This window comes from Orcinus orca, chromosome 4 (assembly GCF_937001465.1).
Source record: "Orcinus orca chromosome 4, mOrcOrc1.1, whole genome shotgun sequence".
Lineage (NCBI taxonomy): Eukaryota > Metazoa > Chordata > Mammalia > Artiodactyla > Delphinidae > Orcinus > Orcinus orca.
Window position 1 is genome coordinate 27,671,823 of NC_064562.1, and position 19,286 is coordinate 27,691,108.

The following is a 19,286-nucleotide window of genomic DNA, read 5'->3' on the forward strand; positions in this document are numbered from 1 at the left end:
TAAATGACTTAAAGAATGACCAGTAGTTCTGGCAGAGGCAGCAGGCCCATTCTTACTTGTTATCAGAAAGGTGTTTTGCTAATAAATGTGGGATGAGAAAGAAAGACTCAGATCGAATGATCTGAGGAAGTTAGAGCTTTGTATGGGGACATTATTGTTTTTCTTCAATTGTGCTATCAGCACCTTATTTTTGGTTTGCCTGTACCTGGTTATGGAAGTGGATCTGTGAAGAAACAGCTATGTGAATGACACCTCCGGATCTTTGGATAACTGCTACGGAGAAAATGGATTCTACTGTATGAGGTCCAGTTTGTGACATACATAAGAAATCCCTCTTAGAACTTGTAAGCTGTTTCTCCTTCTTGATAGACTGACAGTCTTCTTTTTATTACGTAAATAAGAGCTGCTACCCCTCTGATTTCCCTCTTTGCCTTGGATCACAATGCAGACCTAAGATTTGGGTTAAAATGCAATAGGTGTTTTTCAATATGTGTATTTTGGGAATATGTGTTTATCTTCTCTTTCTCCAGCCTTTTATAGCTTGCTTTTTTTCACGGTTTGTCTTTTATTTATTTATTCATTTGGGATTATGTGCTTCTGGTTTAATTATACCTATGTTAGAATACTATAGAGGAAATGGTATCAGCCTTGGTGTTGGAACGACCTGGGTTCAAATTCTGAACAAATTTGGATGGTAATACTTCCTAGTCATGTGATCCTGGAAGAAACACCCCTCTGTGTCTTAGTCTTCTCATGTGTAAAATGAGACCAACACTATTTTCTTCATTGTTTTAATTATTATCTGGGTTATTAGCACAGCGTTCAGCACATTTTAGGTACTCAGAAAACATTAGTTCTCTTTCTTTCCATTGATGGTGTATAACTTCAAATCCTTTTTGGAGGGAGGTAAATAGGATCCGTGATAACCAGAGGGTTTGGTATGTTAATGTTACATTTTCTATTTTTTTGAGAAGTTGGGAAAATAATCTTGTTTCTCTCAATTGCTTTATCTACAAAATGAAGAAAATAGTAATCGTTATATACTACCTCAGGGAATTATTTGTTAATACTATTGATGTATACAGTATTTGAAGATGCTTATCTATTGTCTCAAGGATAATCTTGAAAAGGATAAAAGAGATAATTTGATATGCTGAGAAAGTCATTTCTAGCTTCAATAATCAGGTTTTTGTATTAATCACATAAAATGTATTTTTTTAAAACTAGTATTTTAGGTGGAAATTCATCTTATGTTTCTTGAGAAAATTGAAGATGAAATAATTCACATTCTATGCTATCCTAAATGGTTATAGTGTAGAACCAGGTATCGGAAAAAAGCCAAATGTCTGGTATCTAGGAGGTCGATAACCAGGGAATGAGACACTCGTATCTGATGTTCCAGATAGGCAGGAGTTCAACGTGTAGAGAATGAAGGTAGTTCAAAATATGATTCCATTAACAGATGCATAGAAAGGAAATGAACAGAGTATTTTTCTCTAGTTTCCTTTACACTTCTTGGGCTTTATATATGAACCTGTAGTTATAGGTGTATTATGGAAGTACTTGTCATTTAGGGAATTCTGCTATTAAATTTATGGTTTGAGTGAGATATGAGATCTTGTTTTCCCCCTTATATGATTTTTTAAACCAAGATTCCTGGAATTACTATATTAATGAGTAAATTGAACATTGAAATCATTACTTTAACAAACTTTGAGTTTCAGGTATTTTGAAAGATGCTGGGGATAAAAGACATATTTTATCTTTGAAAAGTTCATGGATCTGTGGGGAGAGAGACACCTGAAGAAGACGATGAGCAAATGGTGAGAGCCGTGGAGTCAAGTCCCACGTGCTCTGGCAGGAGGGAAGCTGGAGCAGCAATTTACATTTTATCAGATAGCGGTTTCTACCAACCCACTCTTCCCTTCACCCCTGCAGCACACACCCTGAAGTGACACAGGTAGGGTGAAGAATTTCCTTTCTTTGGAGCCTATTTTAGCTTATGTGAAACTATAATTATTTGCTAAGGTCAAGTGGAGAAATGAGATAACTGTCATGCAGGTTCAAGGAAAGATTCTGTTTTGCCATTGAACTTTGTATGCCTTTGCCATTTCAACTAACATATTTTTTTTAAAAAAATAATTAACGGATTAATTTTATTTTGGCTGTGTTGGGTCTTCTTTGCTGCGCGTGCTCTCTCTAGTTGCAGCGAGCGGGGGCTACTCTTGGTTGCAGTGCGCGGGCTTCTCACTACGGTGGCTTCTCTTGTCGTGGAGCATGGGCTCTAGGCGTGCGGCCTTCAGTAGTTGTGGCGCAGGGGCTCAGTAGTTGTGGCTCGTGGGCTCTAGAGCACAGGCTCAGTAGTTGTGGTGCATGGGCTTAGTTGCTCCATGGCATGTGGGATCTTCCCGGACCAGGGCTTGAACCTGTGTCCCCTGCATTGGTAGGTGGATTCTTAACCACTGCGCCACCAGGGAAGTCCTTAACATGCTTTTTGATACATATATTTGCTCACAAATTTTAGGTTTATCCACATTTACTGTAAACGTTCTTGGCTCAGCGAAAACAATACTCCATCCCCTATCCCTTTAATGAGAATCGATCATTTCTTTTGGTTTCTAGAAAGCAGAATATTAGAACTAGAAAAGATTTTCCTTTCTTTATTTTACAAAAATGTTAAAATGGTTTTATTTTTAGAATCAACACAGGTTTGAGAAGTTTAATACGTCGCCAACTGGGCAAAGTTTCTCTTTTACTTTCTTTGTGGAGCTGTATGATTGTATTTTCTGTGCTACTGCTTCAAAGATGGTTTCACCTTTATTATTTGCAAAACATGTCAGTTCAATATCTGGGGAAAATGTTTTGGGGCGAGAAACAGCCACTGCATGCTTTAACGATCGTGGATGTGAAGAGTGGTGGTTTTGCGTGATGAGAACCTCATACTGCTAATAAACTTAAGAAAATGATAACATGTCAGTAAGCGTCAGTTATCTATTAAAAATCTACTTTTTATTTGCTTTTAACATATAGTAATCTGGCCACTATGTAATAATCTGAGCCTCACATTTCCCAGCAGCTGGGGAGCTGGCTTTGGCAGCTTTGGCTTCCCTTCAGGACTTGGCTGGGAGCCAGGCCACAAGAAAAGGCCATGTGGGTGAGGAAAATTAGTTAAGCTTTTAATTAACTCACCCTTTGCTATTGCCGGGATGGGTAGAGACTCAAACCTTCAGTTATCCTTCAAATGCTCAATAAGCCCACTTATTGAAGTAAGCGATAATGCTGTTTACTGAGCTGTAAGTATGAGAGTACAGAGGTAGAGCAAGGCTTTAAAAAGATACTCAGCAAACCTGCAAGAATTTGTATAGAGATGAGAGATCTGAGGTTCCTCAAGGTGCTGGGAGCTCTGCTCCAGTCCATTGGAGCCACCCTTCTGGGCATGGAAAGCAGAGGTGGTGCTTATCAAAGTAATACGACATTTGAACATGTTCTATATGTTCAATGTTTTTTTGCATATTCATATGCAGCTAACCTGGGTATTTCCAGACATTCAGTTTATTTACACCCATGGACTACAGCCCTTGTAGGGTCCTTAGTCTGGGCATGTTATCCATACAAAGCTCCTTTTAAATACCCCAATTCTTATAGGTTACAGTTTTGAGTGGTCATATACTCAAGTGACCACTGTCTCTGAAGTCAACTTTTACAGTTTTAATAATAAGAAATGTTTATTGTGCTCACATAATAGGAAGTCCTGAGAAAGGGCACTCTGAAGTTGGTTCACCCAGTGTGAAAGCAAAATTTTATCCCTTGAAGGAAAAGCAGGAAGAACCCTACTGCTTAGTGCAATGTCAAGCATGATCTACAGAGCAGAATTGGTCATTTGCATCTCAGACTCCTTAATGCACGCAGCCCAGCCCACAGTGTAGGTGGCTGGCGGCTAAGTCAGCTGCCTGTGACTTTTGTATTGTATTGGGAGGTTGGGGAGGAAGGTGAAGAGTGTGTATAATAAAGATAATTTGATCTGTGTTTATTGTCTGGGAGATTTAGTAGACATTATGTGTGATATAAAGGATGATAAAAGTTGCCTTCCTTGATTGTATTTTTCAAATTCAAATGACAGTTTTAACTGAGCTTTTGGTTTCCAAAGGCTGTTCCCATTACCTAAAGCTAAACAATTTATTTCTCTCCTTCCTTCACTTCTTACTTGCTTCCTCTCCCTCCCCATACATCCTATTCCTCTTATTCAATCTCTCCCTTAAACCTCTCTTCCGTTTTTTCCTTAGGATAGATTTTATCTGAAATCCATTTTACATTACAATGGTTATTTAAATTTTAATTATATAGCTAAATTTTAATAGCTAAAAATTTTCTGTGAAAATGTTAAATGAAAGTGATTCTTTTTGTTTTTAATACTAGCATTTTGATTTTAGAGCTGAGCTTAAAGTCTTAGTATATATAAGAAGCACATTGGTAAACTGAAAAGTTTCAAATTCATCCTGTGAGAAGGACTCAAGGGGAAGAGAACCAGCAAGCACTAACAAAAGAGTTTGGATTTATTGTGCCATATATATATATATATATATATATTTTTTTTTTTTTTTCCCCGGTACACGGGCCTCTCACTGTTGTGGCCTCTCCCGCTGCGGAGCACAGGCTCTGGACGCGCAGGCTCAGCAGCCGTGGCTCACGGGCCCAGCCGCTCCGTGGCATGTGGGATCTTCCCAGACCGGGGCACGAACCCGTGTCCACTGCATCGGCAGGCAGATTCTCAACCACTGCGCCACCAGGGAAGCCCCTGTGCCCTATATTTTTGAAGCACAGTAGCTAAATCTTTGTAAAAGACTTCCACATAATAATAAAATGTTATAGTCAAAAGAAGTTTGAGAGATGATTTAGTCCAAACTTCTTATATTATAGGAACAAAGAGGTGAAGCGACTTATCCAAGGTCACATAGCGAATTAGCAATAGCTTGTGCTGGAATTCGGGTAGAAGGTGCTTTTATTATGTGTCTTTTCGTCCGATAATGACCTCATAAGAAATTAGGATAACGTAAAAGCAAAATAAATAATTACCAATGTCAATCTCTGTACTTGCACCTTCATTACAATTATTTTCAAAGCAGTTTTTCATTTTTCTGTGAGGCTGAACTCCAAGAGACCATGACAAGAAACTAGTCTATTCTGTCTCCGTAGCATAACTAGGAAGGGGTGGCTGTTGTGTGTGCCTCTGTCTCTGAAGCTGTCTCTTCCCTATTGCCCTGACTTGCCTTGTTGACCTCTTGACTAGAAGATAATTCCTTTCTTTTTTAAATTTCATTTTTAATTGGAGTATAGTTGCTTTATAATGTTGTGTTACTTTCTACAGTTTAGCAAAGTGAATCATCTATACATATACATATATCCCCTTTTTTTGGATTTCCTTCCCATTTAGGTCACCACAGAACATTGAGTAGAGTTCCCTGTGGTATACAGCCGGTTCTCATTAGTTGTCTATTTTACACATAGTAGTGTATATATGTCAATCCCAATCTCCCTGTTCATCCCACCCACCTCTTCCCTGCTTGGTATCCATACGTTTGTTCTCTACATCTGTGTCTCTATTTCTGCTTTGCAAATAAGTTTATCTGTACCATTTTTCTAGATTCCACATATATGCGTTAATATACGATATTTGTTTTTCTCTTTCTGACTTACTTCACTCTGTATGGCAGTCTCTAGGTCCATCCACGTCTCTCTACAAATGACCCAATTTTGTTCCTTTTTATGGCTGAGTAATATTCCATTGTATATATATGTATCACATCTTTATCCTAATTTTTTAAATCTAATTTTATTTTTTAGAAGTTAATTCTTCTTTTTTTTTTTTTTTTTGCAGTACGCGGGCCTCTCACTGTTGCGGAGCACAGGCTCTGGACGTGCAGGCTCAGCGGCCATGGCCCACGGGCCCAGCCGCTCCACGGCATTTGGGATCCTTCCAGACTGGGGCATGAACCCGTGTCCCCTGCATCGGCAGGCGTACTCTCAACCACTGCGCTACCAGGGAAGCCCTAGAAGTTAATTCTTAATGATCTTTCTCATCCTTCTTCATAGACACTTGAAGAGTGTTGTGAATTACACTCTGCCTGGGACAACTGAAGTTCTGTATTCCTTTCCCCTCTTCTGGTAAGACTACCTGCCATGTGTTGATTTATCTCACCCCATGATGTCATTGATGTCAAGCAGTGGCATACCTGTCTAGGTCTTAGCAGTTGATCTAATGGGACATGTGACCCAAGCCTGGCCAATGAGACTTCTTTCCCTGAGTTTTTATATACCGAAAGTTGAAGTGCTCTGTCCTTTGGGGTTTCTGAGCTGTGATGCTATAACTTGGAGCTGTGTGAAAGAGTAAGAGACATGAGGAGAGGGGAGAGGGAACGGGGCAAAGAAGCAGAAGAACAGAGGAGAGAGGAGTGAGTTGAATTCCTTAATTCAGTTATTTCCAAGGTCAATGGCCTCCATATGCTTCCCAGTTACATCAGGCAGTAACTCCTTTTATGTAGTTAAGTTAGTGTGAATAGGATATATTGACTTGTCTCTGAAATAGTCCTAATATACATCCCCAATTTTTTCTGTAGTTCCAGGTTAAACTAAAAGTCTATAATGTAAATTTCCCACTCTGCCTTGCTCTGATGCCAAGTGTTAATCATAATCAGCATTGGTATTAATTGCAATAGATCTTCATGCTTAAACTAAAAGTGCTGAATTGGTCAGCATTTGAATCCAGATTAGTGACAACAGATAAATTACACTTTAAATTAATAAATGAGGTGTTGAATGAGTATTAAAATTTATAGGATGTTTATTCTCACCTTGAATTTAATATGATAGGTTTGTTACTTTTTCTCTCTGCATCCCTCTCTAAACTGTCTATTCTTAGGTAGAAAAATTTCAGGAAAAGATTATTTTTTTTGCTATCATTAAATTCTTGATTTGTTCATGAAAAAGAAAATCTTATATTTATTTCCTTCAAGAGTATCCAGTATATTTCTTAGCTTTTTGTAATGTTTGGGTTGTATCTGGGACCATATTTGAGGGTAAATTATGTCCATTCTAGGTGTCTTGACTTGCTCCCAAAGTGGGCTGGTAGATATATGTCATCGATTTGATCAATTCCTAAAAGACTTCTACCATAAAGTAGATGTGAGAAGGTCTCGGGGGGTTGGGGAGGTGTGTGTGTGTGGGGTGGAGGGGTAGAGGGTTGGGGGGGTGGGGAGGTGGGCAGGGCTTGCTTAAGACTGTAGCTTCTCAAAGCCTTTAAAATGCTAATTTGCACAGTTAATCCTCCAAAGGAGACTGCAAAAGGTAGCATTTCTCAAACTTTTTTTTTTTTTTAAACCCTCGGGTACCTTTTTCATCATCAGTTATGTGTTTGGTCCTGGAGCTATAGCAGTGAACAAGGTAAGAAGTTTCTCTGCTTTCACAGAATTTGTAGAAATTACAGTGTATCAATTATTTGCCTTGCTGAAACATAAGTACAAATGAGCACCTATATATCGTATGCCAATATATTTAAGAGCTATACATTAAGCTAACAAATTGTTAAAATGTGTTCCATGTTCTTACCTTGACTGACATACCTACAAAATGACCTGGAATGCAGACTTTCATTTATAATTTTTGGATTCCTTGGCATTTTGTGCCCTGGTTCTCTGCTTTCTGAGTCTCTTTCCCACTTCTCTTCCCACCCCAGGAGAAGTTTTGCTTGCATGTTTGTGGACACCACAGTCTCTTGATCCAAAGTCTACCCTCCTGGTCCTGAGGAAGCCCAGAGCACTGAGGATGATGGGGAGTGCCTAGGGTAGAGGCAGAGCTGGTTCTAAGTAGTACTTCTCACTATATCACCTATGAATATCCTGTGTTCTGAGGTATGCGCTTTGGCAACCTGAGTTCATCATTTTGAAAACAGTGACAACCTTGAGAAGATTATGCCATAGAATTTTGTTTCATTTTGGTTTTGTTTGTTTTGTTTTTTTCATGCCATAGAATTTTTTTTAAAAATGTTTATTTATTTATTTGGGAGGTCTTAGTTGCGGCATACAGGACCTTTAGCTGCAGCATTCAAATTCTTAGTTGTGGCATGTGGGATCTAGTTCCCTGACCAGGAATTGAACCCAGGCCCCCTGCATTGGGAGCATGGAGTCCCAGCCACTGGACCACAAGGGAAGTCCCCAAGCCATAGAATTTTGACTTAACTATAGTGTTCTTTTGTGACAATATGCAGGTTAGAATGTTGAAACAGTTAATAAAATTCTGGAACTATATTAAATTAATCCACCACTTTTCCAGAAGGCAGATTTAACCTGTAACATATTTTGTCTTAAGCCTGGAAGTAATTGACAAAAGCTTCTGAACACCAAAGACCTGCCCAGAGCACACTGGGATCTGTGAGAGCAGTTGAGCGCTACCATTCAGGTCTCACCCAGTGTCTGAAAAAGAGGCAGCACATGCTGTTAGTAAGTTGAATTAATAACAAATAGCAGGGAAAAGAGAGGAATGCAAACAGTTGACAGAAAAACTATGAAAACACAGCGCAGCCATCAGTGGCATGTAGCGTATAGGAACAGACAGCCTTACACCCCTCAATCCTCGCTTCATAGGACTTTATATGAGTCTCCATAGATTTAAAGAGTGAAATTATGTTTATAATACTCTTTATTTAAAAAATGATGATGTGGTGTGATAGACTCTTTGCACATGTTTAGAATGGAAAAAAAACTGCTTTGAGATAATGGCTTCTGTAATTAGTAACATTCACTTATGTGGAATATCTAACAAAGAAATGAATGTATTTAGTAGTTGCTGAAAACTTCCAGATTAATGGCATTCACCAGCATATGAATTACCACTCTTACGCTTAAAATGCTGCACAGCATGACTTGTTTTTCTTTTAAAGGAGGCTGTACTTTTTCAGCCTTCTCTTACCCACACTGTGCAGAGTTCTAGGAAGTCCTTTGGAGACAAGTGTTTATCTCTTCACTGAAGGACGCACTAAGAAGAACTCAGGTCATTCCTTGATAAGGGCTCCTTTAACACTTGATGGGAGAATCCTTCCTGCACACTGACAGACCAGAATTTTGGGAGCTGGAGGAGTGTTTGTTGAAGGATATTGGATCATTGCTTATTGGACCTGATGAAAGGCTCCCTTTGTTTCCTTTAGAGTATGTTGCAGACATTTTCTGAAAGCATTTTGTGATCTTCCTATGGCAACATGTTTATTTGCCAGTGTATCTAGTGGACAAGGAGGGAGAACAATGAATGTGCTAGTATTAGGTATGTGCCACAAATTTAAGCTGTTGCTAGACATTGACTATGACAATACTGTGCCGCAGCTTTCCTTATTCTTGGCAGCCGAGGTTCAGAGAATTACACTTGATCGCACACTATCTGTTCACAGAAATGATAAGAATGGCACGCCCTAACAGTGCTTATTTACACAGAACACCCTAGTTTGTTGTTCCCCCTCCAGCTTTTCTTAAACAAGCAATTTATTCTCAACAGTTTTAAATTTCAAATCAATATTTCTACTAAAATAGCTTTACGCTTTTCATCTTTATGAATGGACAAGTAGTGGAAGAGAATCCGAATGAGTTTAAGCAGTAAAGATGAGGCTATCGATAGAACATGTTCTAGGGGAGTCTGTGAAGATGACATAGTTCTGTTTTATCTTTCAACACAAAAATAAATGTGAATGGACAGATAAGGCAACTTTCACCCATTAACTAAATATTAAGTAGTGAAATTAGTTTCTGGGAAAGAAAGTAGATTGGTGTAAAATTTCAAACAATGATCACTTATATGTGGAATATATTAAAAAAACAAAGATACAAATTAAATTATTTCCAAAATAGAAATAGACTCACAGACATAGAAAACAAACTGTTGGTTACCAAAGGGGAAAATGAGGTGGGGTGAGGGATAAATTAGGAGGTTGGGGTTAACATATGCACACTACTATATATAAAATAGATAACCAACAAGGACCTACTGTGTAGCACAGGGAACTGTCCTCAATATTTTGTAATAACCTATAAGGGAAGAGAGTCTGAAGAAGAATATATATATCTATTATAGATATGTATGTATATCTGAATATAGATATATCTGAATCACTGTGTTGTATACCTGAAACTAACATGATACTGTAAATAAACTATACTTCAACAAATAAAAAATGAAAATAAAGAAAAAATAAAAATTTTTAAAAATGCATTTGGTAGTTGGAAAATAATAAGCAGTTTGCTCTTTTAAAGTTCGTACTGAGTACTCTTCATCGACAGGATCTTCAGCAGAACATATATAGGGAAAATTTACTTTGGGGAGCCAGGTATTCATAAGCATTCCTGAGGTTGCTCAAAGTGCTTATACTGAGATACTACTGAAATTATTCTCCATTAATTTGGGGAGGTGGGATGATAAGTTTTTGAAACTACTTAAAATTACACAGATAATACATATTTATTGTAGAAAACTCACAAAGTACAAATAAGTAAACAAAGAGAAAAATCAAGGAAATGACCAAAAACATCACAAAGAGATGAGGGTCATTAATATTTTGTTCTATTGTATCTGTGTGATTATAAAAAAGATTATATTATATAATTGTTATTTTATTTTGTTACGAGTTGGCAATACATAATTTTTGTGACACAAAATTTAAGAATCTGCTAAAGTATACGTTTCCAAGTCTAGCTTTCATTCATGTCTCTGTTTTCCCTATTACCCAGACCCACTTTTGTTAGATTTGTGTGTAGCCTTCCACTGTTTTGTTTTCTTTAAGTTAAATTTAAAAATTAAAAAAAAATATATATATATATTTAGAGCAGTTTAAATTGACAACGAAATTGAGAGAAAGGTACAGAGATTTCTATACTCCCTGCCTCCACACATGCATAGACCCCCAGTATCAACATCCCCTGCTAGAGTGGTACATTTGTTACAATGGATGAATCTACATTGACACATTGTTATCACCCAAAGTCTGTTGTTCATATCAGGGTTCACTCTTGCTGTTGTATATTCTGTGGGCTTGGACAAATGTATAATGAAGCGGATCCACCATTATTATATCATACAGTGTATTTTCACTGCCTTAAAAATCCTCTGTGCTCCGCCTATTCATCCCTCTCCCCACCCTTAACCCCTGGCAACCACTGATCTTTTTGCTGTCTCCGTGGTTTTTCCTTTTCCAGAATGTTATATATTTGGAATCCTACAGTATATAGCCTTTTCACATTGACTTCTTTCCCGTAGAAATATGCATTTACTATTACTCCATGTCTTTTCATGGCTTGATAGTTCTTTTTTTTTTTTTTTTTTTTGCGGTACGCGGGCCTCTCACGGTTGCAGCCTCTCCCGCTGCAGAGCACAGGCTCTGGACGCGCAGGCTCAGCGGCCATGGCTCATGGGCCCAGCCGCTCCGCGGCACGTGGGATCTTCCCGGACCGGGGCATGAACCCACGTCCCCTGCATCGGCAGGCGGACTCTCAACCACTGCGCCACCAGGGAGGCCCGATAGTTCATTTTTTTTTTTAGTGCTGAACAGTATTCCACTGTCTGGATGTACCATAGTTTATTTAACCATTTACCTACTGAATGACATCCTGCTTGCTTCCAAGTTTTGGCAATTATGAATAAAGCTGCTATAAACACTTATGTGCAGGTTTTTGCGTGGACATAAGTTTTCAACTCCACATACCAAGAAGTATGACTGCTGGGTGGTATGACAAGAGTATGTTTAGTTTTGTAGGCAACTGCCAACTGTCTTCCAAAGTAGCTGTGCCATTTTCCATTCCCACCAACAATATATGAGAATTCCTGTTGCTCTACATCCCCATTGGCATTTAGGGTTATCGTTTTTCTGGATTTTGGCCAAGAATGACCAAATAGTTATAGTGGTATCTCATTTTTTTTTAATTTGCATTTTCCTGATGACATATGATGTGTAATATCTTTTCATATGTTTATTTCCCTTCTGTGTATCTTCTTTGGTGAGGTATCTCTTTGGCCCTTTTTAAAATCATGTTGTTTGTTTTCTTATTGTTGAGTTTTAAGTGCTCTCTGTATATTTCGGATAACACTCCTTCATCAGATGTGTCTTTTGCAAATATTTTCTCCCAGTCTGTGACTTCTCATTCTCTTGATGTTGTCTTTTGCAGAGCAGCAGTTTTTAATTTTAAGGAAATTCTGCTTAGCAATTCTTTCTTTCATGGATCATGCCTTTGCTATTGTATCTAAAAAGTCATCATCATACCCAAGGTCATCTGGGTTTTCTCCTATGTTATGTTCTAGGAGTTAGTTTTGCATTTTACATTTAGGTCTATAATCCATTTTGAGTTAATTTTTGTGAAGGGTATGAATTTGGGTCTAGATTAATCTTTTTGCATGTGGATGCCCAGTTAGTTCAGCACCTTTGTTGAAAAGATGATTTTTGCTCCATTGTATTGCCTTTACTGCTTTGTCAGAGATCAGTTGACTATATTTATGTGGGTTTATTTCTGGGTGCTCTATTCTGTCTTAATGATCTAATTTGTCTGTTATCTTGCCAATACCATACTGTCTTGATTACTCTAAAGTAAGACTTGAAGTCGAGTAGTGTCAATCCTCCAACTTTTATGAAATCACCATTTGTTAAATTTTGGTATAGTATCAAAGAAGAATACACACAATTATCTGAGAAGAATGTGAAATACTCCACCCTTTTCCAACTGCACATCTGTGTGAGGTTGGATTTTCTTTATAATAGTTCAAAGCAATATATTGCTTATAGATTGAATTTAGAAGCAGATATGAGAATCCAATTGTGTTTTATTAAGCCAGACATTAAAGATACTTGCAAAAGTTTAAAACACTTCTCACTAAATTTTTTATTTTGGAAAATGCAGTTATTTTCATAAAAGCATACCACTTGTGTTAACGTGTAATGGATTTATTAAAACGTTTAAAATAAACATTTTAAAAATTTCTATTTCAGGGCTTCCCTGGTGGCGCAGTGGTTAAGAATCCACCTGCCAATGCAGGGGACACGGGTTTGAGCCCTGGCTGGGGAAGATCCCACATGCCGCGGAGCAACTAAGCCCGTGAACCACTACTGAGCCTGAGCTCTAGAGCCCACGAACCACAATTACTGAGCCCGCGCGCCACAACTACTGAAGCCCACACGCCTAGAGCCCATGCTCTGCAACAAGAGAAGTCACTGCAATGAGAAGCCCGTGCACCGCAACGAAGAGCAGCCCCCATTCGCTGCAACCAGAGAAAGCCCACGCGCAGCAACGAAGACCCAATGCAGCCAGAAATATAAATAAATTTATTTAAAAAAATTCTTTTTCAATTTCTAATATGGTAAGTATGAATATATATAGCCTACATAAATGAAATCTCTTTGGGGTCATCAATAACTTTTCGGAATCTGAAGCCCCCTGAGACCAAAATGTTTGAGAATCATATTCTTGCTTCTCTGTTAGGGTTGGGCAATTTGAAAATGGGTGAGGTCTGAAGGTTCAAGGCAAATCATTCGTTAGGGTGGGTTTTTTTTTCTTTTTCTTTTTATTGTGCATGATCTATTCTCTGAGTTAATTCTCATGTCTCCATTGATACAAGTGGAAGTTTGTTTGCTTTAGAATAGTGCACAAACTGAGCTAAACTATTGTGAACATGTTTTTTCTTTTCCTCTTCTCTTTCTATTTTTACCATTTTGCTTCTAGCCAAATGATTCCTATTTATAGCGATACCTTTTATGCCTTAAATAATCTTGTTTTTAGTCTTTTATTCAGAATTCACCAAGAAGTCTACTTTGTCCACTCTATTCTGAAGCAGTGCTATCACCATGGGAGAATTACACTGAGCATGGGATATGCTATGTGTGGTGAGAGGCTGCTATGAAGTTTCATAAGTGGCAGAGGGTTATGGATAAGAAGTTACCATTATCAACAAGAACAAGAACAACCATAACACAATCCATTGAGCATCTTTATATCCCATCTCTGCGTTTTTGTATCTGGGAAAATTTAGTTTGGAGATAAAGAATTTCTAAATATATCTATGTGGATATGGGATATAAGGTTCTCTGTAGGAGACAGATGTTTGGTTACATACTTCCTTTTAGGGATGCACCATAGTTTGGTGTTAGCTAAAATATTTGGCCAACATTTTTGTCTTTGGTTCAGGCTAAGGCTTTTGCAAGGATGACTAGACAAATGTCTACTTCAGCTGTCATCCCTAAACATTCAGCAATGTGGTCATATGAGTTAAACCATGTTGAATCAGCATAACAATGCCAACAACAAGAGCAAGGCATATAATTCAGATTTACTGCTACTACCTGGATATTCACTTTCAAACAGATTACATTCTATATGTAGTTTGGGATGAAAAACATCTCTGTAGATTCTAAATGTTGACAGTCTATTGATCTGTTGAAGTATAAACGTAAATGATATTGCAAGAGTAAAATGCAACAATAATTAACGATTGTAGAAATTATTTTATATACAAAAATAATCAGAATATTTCAAATAATAAATGTATAAGGAAATAGATATAAAATAAAGATTAATATTAAGATAGAATATGTTAGCTAGATAACTTTAGGAAGAATATTATATCTTCTTAGAGCCAGTGAATATTTATAAAATTTAAATAATACAAGAAAGAATAATAGAAATCATAGCATAGAGATTAGAATTAATCTTTGAAGTTGTATTAGTATTCAAATATTAATGAAAATTACCTTTAAAACTATTCTTATTGTACAGTATTGTTTAGTTATTTAATTCCGTTTAGGCCATGAGTCTTTCAGGAAAAAGTTCTCTTTAGAAATTCTTCACATCTTGAAGGATGGATAAAAAGTAAAATGTTAAGTTTGCCTTGTTAAATTTGACAAGGTGGGAAAACAGCCCAAATCATGTACAACATCTGTAATAAATCATCTTTCATCTAGACATAACAAAGAATATATAGAATAAAGGAAGACAGTGTTAAACAAAAATGAGGAACTCCTAAATATGTCCATCTACCAACCTCAGTTGAAAGAGTGAATCTATTTAGTATAACAGATGAAGTGTATGAAGTGTATGGTGAACTCAGGATCAATCCATCAGCTGACAGTATTGAGGAACTGATTTTCCTATATTATGTCAAATTAAAAAAAATTTACTAGTGGTTTTAATGATAAATTATAGTAAAAACTACTTTTGGGGTAAAATCCCAAGATTCTGACATCTGAGAAGTTCAATCTGTGGTGGTGACCTAAGAGTTTGGTCTTAGATATGGCTGAATGTTGATTTTAACACTTGTTTATTTTGTGTTACCACATAATTTTGTGCATCTCTACTTTTTTAAAGCATCACCCACCCCCTTTTATAATAAATGAAAAATGAAGAGCTAATAGTGCTACTAATGAGGTAGGACATCTTTCCTTTGTGTTTTTCTTTGTTGTTTATTTGTTTTGTAATTTTTTCTTCTTTGAAATGTTTATTTGCTTTCTGTCCATTTTTTTAGGGGGTGATGGTTATCTTTTTTACTTACAGTTTCGTAAGAGTGCTTCACAAATTCTGTTTATCCTTGTTTTATCATTCATTTTGTGGCTTTTGTTTCCCCACTCTGCTTTTGATGTCTTTTGATGAACAGAAATTTAAAATTTTAATTTGTCAGGTTTATTGGTATATTTTGCTTGAAAAGTTCTTTCCTAACATGAGGTCATAAAAGTATTCTCCTATATGTTTTTCTAAAAGTTTTGAAGTTTTGCCCTTCACATTTAAGTCTTCAGTCAGTTTGGAGTTTATTTTTTGTGTGTCTGTATTAAGATAAGGATCCAATTTTATTTCCATTTGAATAGCCAATTCTTTCAGTACTAGTCATTGAATAATCTGTTTCAGTGATTTTTGATGTCATCGCTGGCATAAATCAAGTTTCCATCTGTGTGTGGCTCTGCTTTGGGCCTCTCTATTCCATCAGTTAATTTAGCTACTCATTTATAAATACTACATTTTAAAATTACAGTGGATTTATAATGTCTTGATTTTAGTGTTTTCCTAACTTATTCCCTTCCTCCTTCTTCAACAGTGTCTTGACTATTTGTATGCTTTGCTTCTCCATATAAATTTAAAAATTGGCTTGCCAAGTTTTTTGAAAATTCTGCAGTGATTTTTGTTTCTTGAAGTAAATGTTACATACCATAAAACACAGATTTTTAATGTACAATTCAATGAGTTTTGAAAAGTGTATAGCCTTATATAGCCAGTAGCCAATCAAGGTAGAGAATGTTTCTATCACCTCAAAAGTTCCCTTGTGATCCCTTTCAGTTAATCCTTACCTGCCGGAAGCAACCACTGTTCTGGTTTTCTATCATCATAGGTTAGTTTTGCGTGTTATTGAATTTTAAATAAATAAATTCATTTGGTATGTACCCTTTTCTGTCTGGCTTTTTTGCTCAACTTAATGTTTTTGAGATTTATTCATGTTTTGTGTATATCTGTACACACAAATACTTTTTTTTTAATTGTTGAGTAACTTTCCACTGCATGGATATCTCACAATTTGTTAGTCCATTCTCCTGGTGATGGTCATTTGCGTTTTCAATGTTTGGCTATTATGCATAAAGCTGCTCTAAATAGTCACCTACTTTGTATGGACGTACATTTTCATTTCTCTTGGTAATTACCTAAATGTGGAGTTGGAGGGTGATAGCATAGGAATATGTTGAAATTTATAAGAAAATGCCAAATAGCTTAAGTTGATAAAAAACTGCCCAATAGTTTCCAATAGTTTCCATTTTACATTCCCACAGCAATGCATGAGAGTTCCAGTGGCTCACATCCCTGCCCAATGTTTAGAGATATCAATCTTTTTTTTTTTTTTTTTTTTTTTTTTGCGGTACACGGGCCTCTCACTGTTGTGGCCTCTCCCGTTGCGGAGCACAGGCTCCGGACGCGCAGGCTCAGCGGCCATGGCTCACGGGCCCAGCCGCTCCGTGGCATGTGGGATCTTCCCGGACCGGGGCATGAACCCGTGTTCCCTGCATCAGCAGGCGGACTCTCAACCACTGCACCACCAGGGAAGCCCGGGATATCAATCTTTTTAATTTTAGCCATTTTAGTGGGTGTGAAGTAATATCTCATTGTGTTTTTCATTTGCATCACCCTGGTGACTAGTGATGTTGAGCACCTTTCCATGTGCTTATTGTTCATTTGTAGATGTTCTTTTGTGAAGTGTCTGTTCAAGTCTTTTCCCTATTTATTAAATTGGAATTGCCTTGATATTGAGTTGTATGAGTTCTTTCTGTACTCTATGTATAAGATCTTTGTCATATATTTGTATTGTGAATAGTTTCTCCCAATCTGTGGTTTGAGTTTATTTTCAAAATAGTCTTCATTAGCAGTTGAGCGCTGCTGATCTCGAATTGTCTGTGATTTTGTTCATTTTCAAATGTCTTTTTAAAAAAATATTCATTTATTTATTTAGGTTCCACCAGGTCTTAGTTGTGGCATACAAACTCTTAACTGCGGCATGCATGTGGGATCTAGTTCTCTGACCAGGGATAGAGCCTGCGCCCCCTGCATTGGGAGTGCGGAGTCTTATCCACTGTGCCACCAGGGAAGTCCCCTCAAATGTCTTTATTCCAATCATTTGGGATATATTCACTTGACAGAGAGTTCCCTTTGACAGTTTTTTCCTTCAGCAGTTTAAAAATATCATTTCTTTGTCTTCTGGTTTCCATTATTTCTGATGTGAAGTCTGCCATGGTTTGTGTTGTTGTATATTATGTACCTTTCTCTCTATTAGATTTTCTCTTTAACTTGGGCTGTCAGTAGTTTGATTATGATGTACCCATGTTTTGTTCCCTTTCTATTTATTGTGTTTGGGTTCACTGAGCTTGTTGGAGCTGTAAGTTGATGTTTTCCAACACAGCTGGAAAATTTTGGCCATTATTTTTTCATATACATATATATATGTTTATGTATACATATATATATATATTTTTTTCCTTTGTCTTCTCTCTCTTCTCCATCTGGGACTCTAGTTATACTATATGCATTAAACCGTTTTATATTGTCCTTCATGTCACTAAGTTTGTTACTTTTTTTCAATTATTTTTCTCTCTGTTCTGTTGGATAATTCTTTTTGATTTGCCTTCAGGTTCATTATAACTTTCTTCTACAGTCTCTAATATACTCTTAAACCCATCCAGGAATTTAAAAATATATATCAGCATAATTTAAAGTTATAAGACTTCCATTCAGCTCTTTTTTTTTATAGTTTCTATTTCTTTGCTGAGATTCTTCATATGCTTACTTATTATGATCATCTCTTCCTTTAGGCCCATGAACAAATTTATAATATCTGCTTTAAAGCCCTTGTCTGCTAATACTAAAATCCACATCATCTCAGGTCTGTGTCTATTGCCTGCTGTTTTTCTTGGTTATTAGCCATAGTTTTCTAGTTTTTCATATATCTAATAATTCACTATTGTATGCTGGACATTGCTATGGTACATTTTTGAGAGACTAGATTTTTTTTTTTTAAATGCTGTTGAGTATTGTGTTATAAGACACAACAAATTACTGGCAGATCGTTTTGGTTCTGACAAGTCTGCTTTGATTTTTTTCCCCTATATTACACTTATTTGTGAAAATTACAAAAATCTCTCATATATATATTTACACACACCAATTTTCATGAAGCTGAAACATCTTGTACCACTTAAAGATATTTTACTAATCATGAAATTATTACATTCTATTATTATTAATTTCTTTGTAAGTATATTCTGTTTCCTTAATTACATTGTGAGCCTCAGGGATGGATCTTCATTTTATAGCTTTTTGTAGTCACGGGATTTGACACACAGCTGGCACTCAATAAAAGTTATTATTTTAATGAATATGAAGGATGTCTTGCTGTGGTCCTTTGGGCTTTGCTCCAATGTTTCTTCCATACCTAGTTTTACTCCAATCTTATGAGTATCAAACATTGAGTTTATTCATTCATTCACTCACATACATCCATTATTCTGTTCATTCAACAAATATTTATTGAGAACCTACTATATGCCAGTTCCTATGCTGGTGCTGTGATTACAACAGTGAATAAGATGAACAATGTTCACACCCTCAGAGAACTTATGTTAGTGGGTACTGAGAGTTTAGCCTCGCTACTCCAAGGTATTGCTGGCTTGGCAACCATTTTGTTTGGCTAACAAGCCTACAGGGGCCTTAAACAGACACTATTCCCTTTATGCAAAAGCATGCCCT

At 36.9% G+C, this 19,286-nt stretch overlaps 1 long non-coding RNA gene across 2 annotated transcripts in view; it reads left to right on the plus strand.

The window, feature by feature from the left end:
* LOC125964180 (uncharacterized) overlaps positions 1-19,286 on the plus strand; it is a 672,498-nt gene that overhangs the window by 325,630 nt on the left and 327,582 nt on the right. The window lies entirely within an intron of this gene.